Source organism: Herpailurus yagouaroundi, unplaced genomic scaffold (genome assembly GCF_014898765.1).
Source record: "Herpailurus yagouaroundi ecotype Mexico unplaced genomic scaffold, PumYag 164, whole genome shotgun sequence".
NCBI classification, from domain to species: Eukaryota; Metazoa; Chordata; class Mammalia; order Carnivora; family Felidae; genus Herpailurus; species Herpailurus yagouaroundi.
This window is the reverse complement of record NW_024412405.1, coordinates 17,182,035-17,201,167: the sequence shown is the minus strand read 5'-3', so window position 1 is coordinate 17,201,167 and position 19,133 is coordinate 17,182,035. Positions and strand designations below refer to the sequence as shown.

The 19,133-nt window shown below is 37.4% G+C and overlaps 1 protein-coding gene and 1 long non-coding RNA gene across 3 annotated transcripts in view; one reads left to right on the top strand and one right to left on the bottom strand.

Annotated features, from left to right (window-relative positions):
• GPC6 (glypican 6) overlaps positions 1 to 19,133 on the top strand; it is a 1,123,065-nt gene that overhangs the window by 580,521 nt on the left and 523,411 nt on the right. The gene's annotated exons all lie outside the window — the stretch shown is intronic.
• On the bottom strand, positions 7,855 to 13,923 carry LOC121037917 (uncharacterized). Its single transcript, XR_005794049.1, has 3 exons — positions 13,297 to 13,923; positions 9,356 to 9,396; positions 7,855 to 8,075 (listed from the first exon to the last, which is right to left on the bottom strand). It is a non-coding gene; the product is annotated as an uncharacterized LOC121037917 (long non-coding RNA).

Genomic DNA, 19,133 nt, shown 5'->3' with positions numbered 1-19,133 from the left:
CACAAGTCCGAGAACTTCTCTGGGGCCATCGGAAACGTGTGCTACAAGCAGATGTCTTTGTTACTAATAGGGAACCTCCAGTGGTGAAATGTGCCAATTAAGGTACAGCACAAATAAAAAAGGCCCAAGGATAGAACTCTAGTGCTGCAACTCAAAGGATGCTTCTTCTAAAATGGCTTCGTAAAGGAAAACGGACCTGACACTTTATTCCAGTGAACAGCGCTGAGTCTGTTCTTGGATATGCATCTCCGAATGCTTTCATGCTTTTCTTGCTGGAAGGTTCTGTGCCACAAGATTTGAACAGCAGTCGTATTGTAATTACTTACACATGCAAAAGCACACCCAGAGTGTTGGCTGGACACTGCGGGCTGTGTGGCCGGATAGGCCGAGACTAAAAGTTCGGAGGATTTTTCTTTTATGGTCCCATCTTCATGGAGTCAGTGTAACAAGGACATTCTCTGAGGCAATATCAGTGCAGAGGTTTATGAGCCAAGATACACATGAAAAAGAATTTTAATAGAGCTTGACAGATATATTGCATTAATACTGCTGACATAGTGAAGCAAGACTTGTGTAAAGAGTATGACACATTGGTATTTTTTAAAATGAGGTATTAGGTCATACAGATAGCTGACTGTATAAAGAGGGGGGATACACTGTCTCCACCGTTACCCTCGTGATTACAGGCAAGGGTTATTCCCCTTCATGTGTATGCGTTTTACCTCTTCGTCTTGATGAGTGATATTCAGCGCAGACACAGTGGATCAATCCCAGATGCTTAGAAAATAAAAATCACCCCACACAATGTCCAAACTCTACGTTGTCTTATGTCTAAATCGGACGGCCAAGGGTGAAAATGGACAGTTCAGAGTGTCAGTAATGGGATAATGGTGACTTTGACATTCAGATGGAAGTACAACTGTAGCCTAAATCAATAGATATTCCAAGTTAACATGAGTTGACACTTAAGCGGCGGGCATAAACAGATTTTTAAAAATTCATTGTTGGCGTTGCAGGAATGTGCTGCATGTCAAAAATGCTGATGTCATATTTAATACTCAGTAGATAACGGGATTTTCATGGGAATTTTATCCTCTTTAGTTTGTAGTATCTTAAGTCAGGAAAGCAGAGTTTTCCATGTTCATTTTGTATAGGATTTGGCAATCAGAAAAAGTCATTCAACATTTTAAACTTTCATAAATATATTAATTATGAAAAACTGTTATGCTGCGTACCATTCTCACAGTAGTTATAAATATGAGTCTCTCCATAAAGAAATATGTTGGTTAATAAATAATGGGTGTTGGGCACCTGGGTAGCTCAGTCGGTTGGGCGTCCGACTTCGGTTCAGGTCATGATCTTACAGTTTGTGAGTTCGAGCCCTGCATCGTGGGCCCTGTGCTGACAGCTCAGAGCCTGGAGCCTGCTTCGGATTCTGGGTCTCCTTCTGTCTCTATGCTTCCCCTGCTCACGCTCTGTCTCTCTCCCAAAAATAAATAAACATAAAAAAGTAGAAATAAAACTGATCAATCAATAAATATAAATAAATAAATAAATAATGTGTGTTAAAACTTTTCCTCATTTGCTCTTGGTTTTCTAAAGACCCATTTCCTTACTAAAACTCTATCTACATAAGGCAAAATGTATTTCACTGTTTTTCAACGGAAATGGACAGCAGTCAGTAAGAAACACAGGATTTTATAGGGCTTTAAAAATAGCAGAGAACCAATCACTCTGCAGACGTGCTCATTCCTTTCTTCTTAGGGTTTTGTTGCTCAAATTAGAGGCTGGGCCAAGGGGAAGTTAAGTGTGCTTGCAATAACACATTTTATCGAAAAGACAAACCTTATGATATCCTGCTGCATTTGTAGATAGAATATAACTATATAAAATATTTATGACACCATTTCCATAAAATATCAGGAATATCTATTGTGGAATGGAGAAAAAACTACTCTGACATTTTGGCTAAGACGGCAGAGAATCCAGATGGAAAGTCTTTTATATTTGTGCAGATTCTTTTTTTTTTTTTTTATTGTTAAAGTGATAGCTTTGTTCCAGCAATAGTCCGATATACCAATTGTTTAATACATTGTAAATCTTACAACTCCTGGCTATCCAAGCTGTCCCTCTTAGTCAGTTGGTAGTTGATCACTTGTGTTGTGGTTATAGGACCAAGTGCATTGGGGAAATTAAATAATCTGATGAATCACTCAAGCCAAAGAGACTTTTTCCCCCCTTCGAATTACCAAAAACATTTAAATAAAATTTTGACCCTAGCTTAAATCACCTAGGTATTTATTTTTTGTGATAGTTAGTAAAATAGTGTTATGCATTTTTGCATATTTTTTTCTGACTACAAAATCAATATGTGTGCTCATCCAGAAAGCAAAACAATGTGGAAAGTGCAGAAGGGTACAAAGAAGAAAATAAGATAATCCTAAATTGTCACTACCCAACCAGTGTCAAAGATGGGCTAAAAGATAATCCATCTCAAAAGTTTGTTTCTAGTCTTTCTGTAACTCTAATATATATTTTATATTACATATTGTTAAATCTTGTGGGATAATTCACATTGGATTCTACTTTTTTCTCTTTTACATGGGAAGTATTTCCCCACATCAATAGCATTTCTTTAAAAATTACCCTTATTTCTTAAAGAATTCATTTGCAACCTAAAGAATTTGTTTGCTACCAATATATCTGGGAATCTGTCACAAACAGTCACCTCCTGGACATTCTTACTATGAAAAAGAAACAACTGTTTTAAGTAGTTCATGTGTGTGTCCATGTATCATGTTTATCTGAATTCATCTTGTATCCTGAATGCCAGGATATATGAGAGTCCCGTTATTCCCTTAGCATGTATTTAACTGCTGAAATTTACTGGTTGGTTTGTATATACTCCACAGAGCTTAGGAGCAGTGTTTTTTGTTTGTTTTGTTTTGTTTTTTCAAAAAGAAAAAAAAAGATATAAACCTAGAGGTAGGAATGAGGCTAACTGGAAATGTATATTGGAAGTTCCTGGGCAATCTTTCCCGTTGGCCCAAAAGTCTGGATCTAAGCCAGATTGCAGACTGGTGGACCTTGGTCCTAACTGGCCCAGGGGCATGTTTTATTTGGCATCAATTCTTAAGATTTCAAATACTGTTTTGAAATGGGGAGGATTAACATAAAATGTCGATTTCTACAATTCCTGAAGATATGACCAGCCTGGCCCCGTGTTAAGGTTTAGACCAAGTTTGTGTTGGGTTGAACATTCATGGCTCAGTTCGATGCCCACCTAATCATTCCTCTAGTTTGCCTGATTCTGAGCTCGATATTGCTGGCCATCTATCAAAATGTTTCAAAATGTGTGGCTGTTTTTCTCATAATAGAGAAATGTTTCTCTATACCTGTGTGTTTACTAAAAATGAAAAAGTGTCAATCACTTTTTGGGTGGCTCAGTCAGTTAAGCATACAACTCTTGATTTCAGCTCAGGTCATGATCTCACGGCTGGTGAGATCCAGCCCCGCGTCGAGCTCCAGACTAACAGCAAGAATCCTGCTTGGGATTCTCTCTCTCTGTGTCTCCCCACCTCCTCTCTCTCTCTCTCTCTCTCTCTCTCTCTCTCTCTCTCAAAATGAATGAACTTTTTTTTTAAGTGAAAAAGTGAATGACAAATAGAGCCATGTTTCACGAAAAAAAAATGGTAGGAAGCTTACCTTTTTTTGAAAGTATAGAATATTCTACTTTATATGCAAATTATTTCTATGTTTAAAATTAAAAAATAAACTTCACTTGTAATTATTGACTCTGTGGCATTTGAATGTGCCAACCTTCCTTTAAGCCTGCTGTTAGCCACCAGTATGAGACAGACAATAGTCTTTAATTAAATAAAAGCAAACCAATAACTAAAAAAACAAACAAACAACAACAAACTCTACTATTCTTAGTGTTAGATCAGGAAAGAATCTCCCCTTTTAACATCTTAAAGAATATCCTTGTGGGGCGCCTGGGTGGCGCAGTCGGTTAAGCGTCCAACTTCAGCCAGGTCACGATCTCGCGGTCCGTGAGTTCGAGCCCCGCGTCAGGCTCTGGGGCTGATGGCTCGGAGCCTGGAGCCTGTTTCCGATTCTGTGTCTCCCTCTCTCTCTGCCCCTCCCCCGTTCATGCTCTGTCTCTCTCTGTCCCAAAAATATATATAAACGTTGAAAAAAAAAATAAAAAATAAAACGTTCTATAAGCACATTAAAATAAAAGGAAACAGGTGAAACTAATTTTAATGGTAAATTTTTAACCTATTATATCCAGAACCTTGTCATTTAAATATGTAATCAATACAGAAAATTATTGATGAGATATTTTATTTTTCTTGTAACAAGGCCTCAAATTTCAGGGTGTATTTTGCATTTTGGGACTAGCCATATTTCCTATGCTCAAGAGCCATATGTGGCTAGTGACTAATGTGTCAGACAATGCAAATATATAGTTTTAATGTGTTATCTTCCTATCAAGGGCAAAGAATTTTAGGGACTCACCAGGAAGTCTAAAACTCTTGGGGTTGATTGTTGACATGGTTCTCCAGTTGTGAGGAAAATAGAGAAATATTTTGTGTTTGCATAATGCACTTTGGGCCCTGACTGGAATTCTGACAGAAGTAACAGATACTTTACTGAGAGATTTGCTCTCGCCAGCCCTCAGAGATTTTGCGGGTGGTATTACCAGTGCCCATAAAAAAAAGTATAATGAGCACCAGAAAGATTGTAAATCATCAGAGAGAGATTAATCTGTGCTTTTCCACCTCCCCTGGGGAGGCAGATGAGAAGAATTCATGGAGGAGTTGGCTGTTATCTATGGGCGTCAGCCTCAGTCGTAAACAAAATAAATAAACATCCAAATATTATCAAAGGGGGCTCTCTGTAACTTTTGGCTCTTACAAAGGGGTCCTTAATGTTCATAAAGGTGGTCCGTCACCATTAAATGACTCAACACCACATAACTAATTTGTGTTCAGACAGATTTGAGAGTATTTCTGCAAGATTTTTGGTAAAGATGGTACTTTTCAAGTAAAAGTCCCTTAAGTATTAGCTCTCTTAGATTTCCCATAAAACATTTGAGCAGACAGTGTTTAAAAGAATCTGGAAAATTGCAATTTTAGTGAATTACTATTTGGATGCATAAGGTGATGTACTAGAGGTTGACAGAGCTGACATTCTTCGTCCCCAAATGCCTGTCACTGTCAGGGAAGAGCTTACCGTAAGAGGGATCCTGTTCAATAACTGCTTATGGAATTGATACTTTTCATCACCACTCTGAAAACTTTGATTTGTTATTGAGTTTCCCTTCATGAGATAGGTCGGATCACCAGCCACCTTGTTCTGGATCTTTGCCGCTTTCCCCCAGGCTCATAATACCATCATGCTAGAGAGCTGACTTTGGGCTTATTTTATAATTCCATTCATTGAATTAATTTAGAATATGTAAACTGATTTATTGTGAGATTTAAAATCACTTCCCCCAGGAGAGCAGAGAATATTAGGTTAGCAGTTTTTCTGAGCACAACTTTGACTCAGTTTCAAGGGGCAGGCAATTTAATGTGAGCATCCCATAATTTTAGCTGTACAGTGTCATTTTTCTCTCTACTTTTCACTGCTGAGTCAAAAATCTATTTGAGAGGTTACAGATATGTCAGAGTATTTCCAGTGGAGAGAAACTTTGTAGGTAACTTCTATCTATCTGCAGCCTCAAATTCTTACTCTGTCTTCATTCCAACATCTACAGTTGCATTTCCTTTTCCAAACTCAGCAACTCTACAAACAAATTTATTAAGAAGAAAGCTTAATAATTTGGAGCAGCACAATCACTTTGTGGTCCATTATAGGTCATTTTCTTTCTATGGTGCTTTCCATGTATATCTCTCCCATCCCATTTGCTCAGTTTCAGTCATTTGAAGTGCAGGCTGCTGTCCACTCCATGCAGCTTTCCCAGCCTTTAGGCTCTGTTGCTTATTTTGGGCATCCTAAGAACATACCGTCACCACATGCTATTTTCAGTAAGTCACCGTCATGTTCGTAAATCCCAGCAGTATGTTGCTTGTCAATAATCAGGAATGTTTAACTAAGCGCTTAGCTGTCTGCTGGGAACAGACTTGAATGCCAGATCCCTATCTACAAGAGATTGACAGGTCTGGGTCGGCAGCCTAGGATTCAAGTCTTCAGTTGCACATTCACCTTGCAACCCTGTATCGTCCAAGTCCCAATCCAATGCCCAGTTTAATCCAGCAAATATATTCCTGCTTTGTCCCACATGAAAAGCTAATGGGACAATTTCTCCACCACGTTTCTTACCCATCATATGGCTTCCTCTTCCCATCAAATCATCTCTTACTTCTTTCAACACTTGCTAAAATCTGCTCATTGCCACTTCTGGTGTCTTCAGGAATCTCTTTTCACCTAATCAGGTGCGTGTGTGCGTGTGTGTGTGTGTGTGTGTGTGTGTGTGTGTGTGTGTGTTTGGTTTTGTTTGTTTTGCTTTTGTTGTTTCCATTCAGCCTCTTCAGAACCTCTACACTAAGCTTTTACCATGTTCATGTGGAGTTCTACATATATTCCTTTAAAGTTTTCACAACATTTTCCTGTGCGATGGACCTCCTCCACCTGGAGGTTGTAGCTTAGTACCCAAAGGAGCAACCCTTCTGTCTTCAGTATTTGTCACTGCAAGTACTGCTGCAATTTGGATGTGACAGACATTGAAAAAATATTATTGCTGCTGTTACATTACTTCTGTCCTTTCTTTCATTCCTGTCATGGTTGGAATAATAGGGAGGGATATTATGCATCTCTGTACCCTCTCCCACATTATTGTAAATAGTACCCTGAATTTCTGATGATTTTAGATACACGTCCTTCCAGAATTCCACTCCCCCCACCCTGACAAAAAAATTGAATACTTAGTGCATGTGGTTACCCGACAGATCCATAGCTCCTTTTGTTGGGATGTTCATGTGGAAAGACACTGTAGACCACTGAAAGATTAATGACTCAGTATAGGCTGAGAAGCCATGCATTCGCTTAGTTATCACCTAGGTGATGTAGTAGCTTGAGATCTGTCAAAGAGTAATGATCTTCATTTGTATTCCAGATTTCCAAACTATTTATATCTATATCACCTATCTATATGTAGATATAGATGTCTACACTGTTCCCATAGTTAGTGGAGCAACCATTATTTCACGCATATGTTCCCTTCATGTCTTACTGTTCTTGTGTCCAGACGCTTATTGACTCTACGATCACAACTTAGTTCAGTGAGGTATTAGCAGAAAAAGGTGTGATTGTCTAGTCTTCAAACATTGACACTGTAGATTTTCTTGATCTTGTATTTCTTCTAAATAGAAGAGAAAGGTGTGCCAGAATACTGAAATCTTGGGAATATTTTTACTGTGAGTTATAGTAGTTCTTAAAGAGAAGTGAAAGAAATAAAGAGAAGAAGCAAGTGATCTCTTTTGTAAAGTGCTCACATTGCTCATTTACAATTAAGCTGTTCCGATTTCTGTAATTAAAATAATTTCCTCTGAGAGGTCTTAATAGTTCATGCCCATGAGTAAAAAAAAAAAAAAAATTAAAAAAAAATGCTGTTGTCATGAATGAACGATTGAAAGATCTTACTCACTTGCTTGAGTTCCTGTGAGAAATCTTTGAAAACAAACCAGGCATGCAAAAGGCAATCAGTAGGGTTGGCCAGGGGTCATTTTAGAAGCCCATGGCATGTACCAGCTTATGCATGTATTCATCCCTTCATTCAGCAAACATTTATTGGGCACTAACTCTTTGGCAGGTGCAATGGGTACAATAATGAACAAGACGTAGCCCTGCCCTTAAAGAACTTTTATTCCAAAGTGGGTACAAGACCACTGAATAGTAGAGAGTGCTAAATACTAAGACAGAGATATACATGGGTCACAAGAATGCAGGTGCCCGTCAAGACAAGCTCAGCCCATGAGGACTCTTCCGTCTTATTGCAGTTCATTTTGCCAGTCTCGGGTTTCATATCAACAGGAATGTCAATTTTAATGCAGATACGAAAATTCACTCTTTAGGTATTGAGAAAATAAAACCACGTAATTAGTAAGCATTTGTTGATTAGTCACAAAGTACATGTGACTATCATTACGAATATTTTATTGTGAGCTATATATGTATATAATATGAAAACATGCCATACCTTAAACATAATATAAATATAACATAGAAGAAAAGTAAAGAGAGAAAAAGCTTGATGTAATCCAGAGCTCACAGGACCAAGGATAAGAGATAGCTGGGATTGAATTCTTATTTGGATCCTAATTAATTGTCCGAATGACTTCATTTCTTCCCTCCTTGGTGAAGTGAGAGCGTTGGACTAAATGAAATGCTTTATTGGGAGTGCAATTTTCAATATAGCAATTATTTCAGTCATGGACATATGACCTAGGAACTAAGGTATACACTCAAGAGTGCACATCTGGAATTTAGCTCTGTGTGGGAAAGGGCTAGTGATTAATTTCAAGGTGTAGGCCATACTGTCTTGTATAGCATGCCCCTATTTTTGAGTGTGGCTTTGGAATCTATCCAGCTACTATTTCTGGTTGTCACTCTTTTAATTGATCTCATTTCTAATTTTAGGGTGACACAGTTTACTTTTATAATGCCAGGTCGTTGCTGTTTTCCTGAATCACTTTGAATTCCAAAGATATTTTTGAGCGGCAGGATACCTGTTAATGGGCCTCCTAGAATTCAGCCTGGCCACTGGGGAGATTCAAGCACTATATCTACCGTACTGAATTTTCTTCAGTGATTCATAATTTTAATTTTGACACTTAAGATGTATTTGATGTTAATGCAGGTTATTGCCAGAGATAATGGATGCCCTGCTACAGAGATGGCTTTTGCAATGTTTTCTACTGAATCCCACATTTGATTGGCGTGTGTGTCCTAGAAAAATTGGCATAGCACCTTGTTAGCGGGCACAGTGCCATCTAACAGTTGGGGAGAGAGTTAGGCTGAAAAGTGATCATAAATGAAGTCAGCTGGGAGTGTTCAGGAATGTGTTTCAGGCTCCGTGGAGTAGAGGGAAGCAAATGATCTCATGAAAATCTTTTTCTTCTTTTACGGGAGTTTCCACCAACTGTAACTTTTGAGAGGATTGGAAGAGTCTTTTGCGAACTTGGAAGAATGGGTGTTTGAAATTTAATTGTATAACAAAGTTACAAAACAACGTGATGTTTATATTGGCAGTTTGTTAGATCAGTATTCCCGCGGATAGAGTGTATCAGATCACTCTGTCAATGGCTGTGCTGTATAGAGTAGAATGAGTAAGGGAGCCACTTGTTACCTGGTCCAATTTTCTGAGTTATTGAGCCTCTGTTATCTCATCTGCAGAGTGGGGATGATGCAAAGTGGGGATGAAGAATGGTTACAAGAGAGAAATATGAAAAAGGAGCTTGGTAAACAAAAGCAGATTCTTATCATTAAAAAGGTTAGGTGATATTAACATCTTATGTAAAAACAAAAGCAAAATATAATCCAAACTGGTCAACTATAAAACCTACCGGAGCAACGTTAGTTTAAACACTCTCAATTTCTGTTATGAATAGGATGATCCTAATTATGGGATACCATATCTGCTTTGAGGAATGCTTTCCTTATCTATACTCTGGCCTCATGATGCACTGCAGTGTAGACGTCCAACAAAGAAAAATGCAGGGAGGTCATCTGGGGTTTTGTTCTTTTCTAATGGTTTTAAGTATATACTCCATCCTCTTTGGAAATGCCTTCCTGCTAGGCTGTGTGTGAGGTACATCTTGGGCTGAATCTCACTGCAGTTTTAGTGAAACCCATGTACTATCCTTCTAATTGGTCTGTAAATAAAGTTTAGTAGACATCACACTCCTATTCTTTTTCTTTACACACCCTCCAAAGAATCTTTAAGATTTTGTTCTACATAATCAATTAAAGCCAAAATAAGTATTCCGTATAATTTCATGATTCTCCTGGGAAATTCCAGGGCTCAGTGAGTTATGTTCCAATATTTCCAACATAAATATCACTAGTTCTTCCTACCCAGAGTCCTGCAGGATCAAGTTAAAGGTGAAAACTTATTTATTCATCAGTCTCCTTACCTGTCCAATTAACAATTGAAAACCACTGGCAAGAGAAGATTTCTTTTTCACACACTCTCAACTCTTGCACACATGGTTTTATTATTGATTGTACATGAGAACAGGCTGTGTTTCCAATACCTACACTTTTATTGTTCCCTGAGTGTTGACTTCAAAATTATATTTCTTCTCTGTTGGGTCTTACAAATGACTATGATCCCATTTCTAACCTAAATGGATATTTCAGTCTCTTGCTCGTTGGCTAGTATCATGCAACAGAAGAGAAGTGCTTTTGTGCTTATTCTCAGAGTTTAGTTTGGTACAAAATCTTAGATTCCTAATGTTGATATTTCATCATTTTTTTTAAAGTTGTGCAGATAAAATAAATAGAAAATTCAAGGGGTTCAAGTACTAACTTAAATACAGTTGAAAAGATAATTGCAAGTATTTTTTGGAGAAACACAGAAGCAGCGCTATAAACAATGTTCCGTTTATATTATCTGTTGCCTCTTCTGACTTTGTAAATAATAGTGAAAATATGTGTTATCGATAGCCTGAAACATAGACCACGAATAAACTATTTAAATGATACGAATCCTTTTAAAACCACAGTCAGTCTTCTGGAGTATAATTCTGTAGGTTTTATGACTTGTATTTGTTTTCCTGTGCTCTTGTGCTGCTAAATTGTGTTGGGGTAAAAGGTCTTAGCACCGCTATGGTAAAGGAAACATTACATTTATAAATAATGTAAAACAATCAGTTCATTTTCATTTTACTATTCTCCACTACAAATGTTATTACTTTTCAAAAACTCTGAGAGGTTAACGTTTATACCTGATTCACTGAGCAAAGCTGCAAAATTTTAGTCCTTAAGTTCTTTATAAGCAGAATGAATTGTTCAAATAGGTGTTGCTATAAAATGGTTTAAGTACTATATTTTCACTTCTAAAAGATTCATTTGAGATGCAATCAAAGGTAAGAATTAAAAATTTTACTATATTTGACACATGTACTCAATTTGTTTCCTTTCCCTTGATAGTCAATTCCATTAGATTTATATTGTGGCAATAATTTTATCTATGAAAGAACATAGCTTATCAAACTCAGATTCCATTCATGAGTCTGAAACATGCTAATGTGATGTGATTACATTGTATCTTAGGATACATGCTAATGTGTTTTCTGAGTTTCCTTACTGGCTCTCCAGAAAGGAAGACAAACCCATTTTTAAAGTAATTTTAGTTTTTCTAAATTCAAGTTATCATTGTCTGTAGGACATGGCAATATTTAAGTATTATATGTGAGCATTATTGAAATTCACAAAATTACTGAAGTTAATGGGAAAAAAATAACATGTTCACGGGGACAAGGTAAACCAGCTGTAACTATTTTGGGAAGTCAGAATTGGCTTAGCCTTTTCCATAACTCATGGTAGGATTATCATTATCATATGGGACTAATGACACATCATGTTGTGAATCTGATTACAACCAGAACACAAGGAAAATAAAGAAGAAATCATTCTTGAACACCTTACATGAAGAGATTGGGATGTCTTTTCCAAATTAGCATAATTTGATTACTCCACCAGTCTATTAAACATAATTCGTTGAAACCCACAGAGACCTAACATATTTTCCTGATGACATACAGGTTCCTTTCAGTTCTTTCTGGTAAAAACTGAGTGAGCAGTTTTAAGAAGAACAATAATATCTTTTCCTCCATCCTATTTCTCATTTGGGAATTTCTGAATCTCTGTTTATGGTTTTGGGGTACCTCTGTTTCTCTCACAGTACTAGTGTTTGATTCACGTATAACATTAAACCTCATTATTTAAGTCTTTCTTTTTCTTTTTTTTTTTTAATTTTTTTTTCAACGTTTATTTTATTTTTGGGACAGAGAGAGACAGAGCATGAACGGGGGAGGGGCAGAGAGAGAGGGAGACACAGAATCGGAAACAGGCTCCAGGCTCTGAGCCATCAGCCCCAGAGCCTGACGCGGGGCTCGAACTCCTGGACCACGAGATCGTGACCTGGCTGAAGTCGGACGCTTAACCGACTGCGCCACCCAGGCGCCCCTCTTTTTCTTTTTTTTAAATATGCTTCTGGTTTTTCAACTTCCAACTCACTCTTGTCCCCTTCTAGGATGTATTTACATATTTTCATTTGAATTACAATGTTAAAGTTTCAATGGGAATCCACGGAAGGCCCAAGTGAGTATGTTCTTGGCATTACCTTTTTAAAAATGGTTTTAATATGTAGATTTTCAATACTAAGAAAAGAGAAGTTTTACCTACTTACGACATTTTTCAATTTGTAAGAAGCATCAGCATCCTAAAAATATAGCATCTATAGGCATCTAAAATGTATTTTAATTACAGACTACACAGCATTTATATCCGTTAATTATCATGGGCCCATTAATACATTCTGCTTGATGGGGCTCCTGGGTGGCTGGGTCAGTTAAGCATCCGATTCTTGATTTCGGCTCAGGCCACGACCTCACGGTTCGTGAGTTTGAGCACCACATTAGGCTCTGCCCTGACAGTGCAGAGCATCCTTGGGATTCTCTCTCTCCCTCTTTCTCTACCCCTCTCCTGCTTGCGCTCTCTCTCCACCCCCCTCTCTCAGTGTAAATAAACATTTTTTAAATTCAATATGTTCTGCTTGACAACACATTCTTTGTCTCATTTTTGTTATTTATATAAACTTATAAAATTAAACCGTCTTGTATTAGAACGGTCTTTAAAAATCTAGTTTATTTACTTTCCTACTATATGAATCTAAATCAGATTAATTTCTCAGATGACTATAAATTGGTGAGAGGGTATCAGCAAAATTCTCTGACTCCCAACCTGTGCTGAGAATAAAGCAGCATGTTCAAAAATGTTTTTAACCCCTCCGGACTATTAACATCCAACCCATGTTAACTGAACACTTTGTCTCTGGTGCTGTGATAGGCAGAGTGGATCAAAAGATTCAGGAGGCATGAACCCCGCTTACAAAAGTTGCATAATAAGAGACATAGAAATGTAAACAAATGAGTATAAACTATAGGGAAATGAGTAGAACATGAGTAACAGAGATATTTGCACAGTTTACACCAAGGAGTAAGTGATAAGCCCTGCATCAGTGGTGAAGGGCAGAGTTGGTGAGCATGCCCGGAAAGAACCTACCTGTATGCTGCTGCCAAGACGAATTTTGCAAAGGTGAAGACAGGTTTTCCGTGTCGACAATGTGTAGAAGGTCCCATGCCAATGGGGCCGTGAAAGACAAAGGTGTGAAATGGTGCAACACGCTTGAGGTGACTGTTGCATAAATTGCCAGGAACCAACAGACTGGAGAAGAAAGCCTCATCTGGATGTGATGCTTGACAGTGCTCAGAGGTTGTCTTAATATGTCTTCAGCTGACCTCCAGCCCTGGTTCCTAACTAAAACTAAAAGTTCTAGTTAGGCAAAGCAAGTTTTATGTGGATTTAACAGAAGTAGGAGTTGAAGAAAAATAACAGTAACTGCCTTTTCTCGTGGCCACTTCTTGCTACCTCTTCCTCGTTGTAAGTTCTTGTTCCGCATTTCCTGTGTTAAAATGGTGGGACAGTAAACAATTTGTGGTCACGTATCATATATTTAGTGCCAACTGTATGCAGTGCACCTTACTTGTCACTAATATCACTCTGAAGGCTTTTTTCACATTGGTTGCTTTGAGAGGGGCCGTAAAATTTATCTTTATTGGAAAGAGGAAAATAGATCACAATAAATTGTGAACGCACCAGGGAGTTTACTCATAAGCAGCAGGAGAGAATCAAAGCCAGCTTTCAAGTAGAAAGAAAGCTACAGACTGAAAGAAGCTCTCTGTGGGAGATGACAAACCATAAAAATATCAGAGACGTTGCGAAAGATTTGGAAGTAGTCAGCTATGTCAACCCATTGTGAATTCTGTAGATGGTTGAAGGTTTGTACAGATGCTATCCAGAATAATTTGATCAGGTCTTAGCTACTTTACAGGGTAATAAAATGATGGTTTTGCCAGCCTGTGCAAGCGATATCATAACATTACTTTTATCCTTGGGAATTAGAAATTCTCTCTATCTCTGAATAAAAAGAACAAACTGAAAGATCCAGGCCATTTGCAGGGTCCTCGGAAGATGTGCAAAGCCAAGTAGGAAAAGCAAATGTACAAATGGAAATCCTTTTAAAATAGTGGAGGTCATCATAAATTGCTATAAGACTGTTAACTGTTTCTTGGTTTCTGAATATTCAATTATGTTAAAGGATAGAGATGATCTTATTGAGTACATTTATTTATTTATTTATTTATTTATTTATTTATTTATTTATTTTAGAGAGAGAGCATGTGAGCAGGGGAAGGACAGAGAGAGGGGAAAGAGAGAATCCACGCTGGGCGTGGAGCCCAACACGGGGCTCAATCTCAGACCCATGGTCTGAGACCTGATTCGATTCCTGACCTGAATCAAAATCAAGAGTTGGTTGCTTAACCAACTGAGCCACCCAGGTGCCCCTCTTGTTGAGTATTTTAATAAACTGCTGTTAACTAAACACCATCTGTGTTTTTACTATTCTCTGAGAGCTAGAAGAAATGAAGAGGGAAAATTGGCCCTTGAGTTACTTATCATAATTTATCCAAGGAGATGAAACGTGCATATACATAGCCAAAATAAAGGCTAATAAAGAAATACAAGTGCCCAACTGTGTAGCATGGTGTATAAGTGTTATATAGAGTCAAAAAGAATAGTGATCCTGTGAGCTATAGATAAGGAGAAAAAGAAGAAATAAAGGGTGTGTGTGTGTGTGTGTGTGTGTGTGTGTGTGTATATAAATAAATATATGTATATATTTATATATTATATTTTTATTTTATATTACATGTGTAATTATATTTTATACCTTATATATTTTATTTATATATATTTTTTAACTTTGAGAGTAGGTAAATTGCTTACATAATTCAATTAAACAACATTATAGTTTAAATTATAACAAGAACAAAAATGTATAGCTACGATTGATAACCTCTTATTTTAAGTATTATTAGTTATAATGTAAGGATATGAATTATCTACCACCTATTATTTGATGGGTTAAAGTGTTAAGAGCCCTTTAGTAATACATATTTATTCATAACACTTAATTTTTTTCTCCATGATTAAATTAATCCCAAATACTGCCTGTTGTCATACCAGACCAATACACTGTAGTTACATTATTAATAGATCTTATATGAGTGAGCAGTGGCTGATGGTTTAATGCTTTATTATGTCGGGTCTTTTAGATATGAGATTTTAACTTGCTCTTTTGGGCTCCATGACATAATGTTTCATCAAAACTGTATTAGTTTGAAAAAATAGGAAATTTAAACTCTGCTTCCAATAGAAGAACACATGATGATATTTATTTATTCATTTAGATTTTTGTTCTAATATCCCAATGCTTATAAATCCTGTCTTTTCCATATTGCACTTTTCTTTTCACTTCAACATAGAATATGTTTTCTGCTCTTCATGTTTGGTTAAAGGGGTTTGAGCAAAGGAATAATGCAAATTGGTTTATAGCAACTCTTGGTACGATGTTGAGAATGGCCTGTTGGAGGGAAGAGGAAAAGGAGGTACACCAGTTGGACTATTTGCAGGCACCTCAGCAAGAGATGTTAGTGACTGTAACTAACAATGGAAGGAGTGAGAAGTGGGTGAATTGGAGGTATATTTTGAAGGTGGAAACCAACAGGATGTGAGATGGGGAAAAACAAAGTAAAGACTCTATGATGACTCCAAGGTTTTTGCCCTGAACAGCAGGAAATATGTTGTTGCCATTGAGTGAGACGGTGAAGACTGGAGGTGGTACAGTTTGGGGGAAGAATATGAGGAGATCGGTTTGCGACGTAGGACGTTTTAGAGATTTTTTTTTTTTTTTTTTTTTTTTATGCATCCAAGTGGAGATCTTGAGTAGGCAGTTGAATCTATGAGTCTAGAGTTCTGGAGAAGGGTTTAATCTGGATTTATGCAAGTGGGAGGCATCAGAATATGGGTTATATTTAGAGCTGTAAGATTAGATAGCATCACAAGGGAGTGAGTGTACATAGTGAAGAGTGGAGATCCAAGGACTCCATTTTAAGGAATCTGACAGAAGTGGATGGATCAGCAAACAGAACCAGGAACAGTAGCCAATAAGATAGAAGGAAAACCATAAGAATATGATATTCTAGAAGTCAAGTGAAAAAACCTGTAGCAAATAGGAGCATATGAGAACCATGTTAAATTTTGCAGCTGGGTCAATGTAAAATGAGGATGAGAACAGACTATTAATGTGGAGCTTATTATCAGTAGTCTTGACTAACAATTTGTTGGGGTGATGAGGCTGAATCTTTGTGGTTTTAAGAGGGAATGGGGAGGAGAAACCTCATAGGCTGCAAGAATAAACAATTATTTTAAGGTATTTTGTTATGAAAATGAAGGGGAGAAATTGAAGCTGACTTTGAAGTAGGGTCAAGAAAAGGATGATTGCTGTGCATTTATGTTAATAATAATTATATTATTATCATTATTTTTAAGATCAAAAAATGAAAACTGCCATTGTGTTAAAAGAAAAGAGTACAGAATAAAAGGCTCTAAGTATTTCACAAATAATCTTAACAACTCTGTGAGGTATATGCTATTATTTCCTCTATGTGATAGAAGCATTGACAGCTAACACACGAGCAGTCAGGTAATTTCTTCTTGGCAATCCTGTTCAAAGTCTGAGCTCTTAACCAATGAACTTGATTACTCTGTAGGGACCCTGTTTCTTAATGAGGTCATATTCTGAGGTACTGAGGGTTAGGATTGCAACATATCTTTTGGGGGGGCAGGATACACAATACAACCCATTACAACCATATTACTGTGTTATACATAACATGGTTTTGATTTATATGAACCTGATTGAGAATTATGGATAGTAACATACTATGCACATATGTAGCCATATTACTGATCCATCTACTTTAGCTCAGCTTTCTGAAAATCAGACCTTTATAGAAAGGTCTTTGCCATGTGTCTTGCTCCTCCTCTTCCTTCCCCTTCACACTTAGCCAGCCTTTTCTCGTTCTTTACACACTAGCATCCAGCACTGGCTCCTTGGGAAGGTCCTCATGGATGACCTTAGACAAATCCATCCTTTGGAGGTTTTTAGAGCAAGGTTCACCTCTTTGTCTTAACTCTGTGTCATTATAGTTCTGCATTTTGTATGTGAGTGATCATTTGATTACATGTGCCTCTCACAGATCCACAGAAGAGGGGCCCTGTATCTGCAAGGCCACATTAGTGCCAGTCCCAGAGTAGATATTCAATACTGTGTGTATTTTTTAAAGAAGAGTTGCTTTAAATTGTTGGCCCCTTTACTTCCACTCTCTTAAATGGAAGAAGGGGAAGGCTCATTTTAATCTCTTCTTTGAAGTAGTTTCCGCCCCCCCCACCCCCGGATTTAAAATGAGTCAGTACATGGGCTTAAATTTGGTGCTTAGAAATTTTTATACCAATATATGTTGGTTATGATGTGTCGGAATGGAGAACTTCAGAATTCCTGTACAGAATGTCTTGGTGTCATTCTTAGAGGTGATAATATACTTGTAGAGTTGTTCTGTATGATATTCTATGTCTGCTTTACAGTTTTCCCTAGTACTTTCAAAGGTGGGGGTGTGTGTGGAATGAGCATTCTAAATTTATTTGTACTTTTATTACATGGAGAACAGTTAAGTTATAATAATGAAGACTCTTGGTCCTTAATTATCTTTATAGCTGGCCAAGATCTATCACAGCTAATGCTATTTCACAAAATAACCATTGTATAACAATAATTTGAGTCTCATTTTGCTGTCATTGCGGTCACTATAGTAAAATAAAAATACAGTTACTTACTATATCATTTTTCTAGCTAAAAAGGTGGACCCAGAGGCCAGACTTTTTGTGTTTGAGTGCTGACCTTGGAACCTTTACTCTCTAATTTGGGGACCATATTACAGTTACTTTAATATCTCTGTGCCTCAGTTTCTTTATTGTTTTTTTGTTTTTTTTAAAGGGGGTGCTAATAGTGTCTGGGGGTCTGTTTGGAAAAATAAAAGAGTAGATTTCTGCATAAGTCCCTTAGAATAGTGCCTGGCCATAATAGACATTCAAAAATGCTAGCTATTATCATTATCATTATTTTACTATTATAATAATAATTATTATTATCATTACAACTTGGTGAGATCTTTTTCTGTTTCACAGTAGTGAAAAACAAATTCTTTTGCATGAATTCCATGAAGGTTTGCTGAGGCCTATTGTATACCAGACTGTGTTCCATGTCTTGGGAACATAAATGAATAAGACATACATTCCAGAGATGACACATCTAACTCTATACAGTAATTAAACTCCAAATGTAGGCAAAAATATTTATAAATTTTGGTAGCGTAGGTTTAGCAAGATCTTCAAGAACATGAAATTGTATTTTTTTTACAAAAAAATGTCTAACTATTAATCACAGAAAGCATCCACAAACTCTGATTTTATCTACGAGAAGACAGCCACCAAAAATGGATGGTGGTGGGCGAATAACAGGAAGCCAAGAGCTTAATTTTCTCCTGTCAAGGCATTTCAAGCTTTTATTTTAAGCCTCCTCCTGGCACCTGTGTTATCCGCCCCTTGAAAGGCTTTGCTTTTAATGCAGCCAGTTTACTTTGAGCCGTCATTTGATGAATTTCATTATCTCATTTGGCTCTTTTATTTTCAGTGGTATAGGAGTGCCAATGGGAAACAGTAAAAAAGAGCTCTGGTCTAGAAAAGTCCCTTCCTGATTCCGGCATATCACCCTCTGACTTCTCGACTAGGAGAGTTACTTCATCCTCTGGGTCTTATTTCAGTCCTTTGTACAACAAATGGGTCATCGGCTGAGGTGGCATGAAATCCTGGGAGGTCCTACCCGCCCCGTTGTTCAGGTAGGGGAGCCTGCCCTGACTGCTGGAGGGGTTACCTGAGTA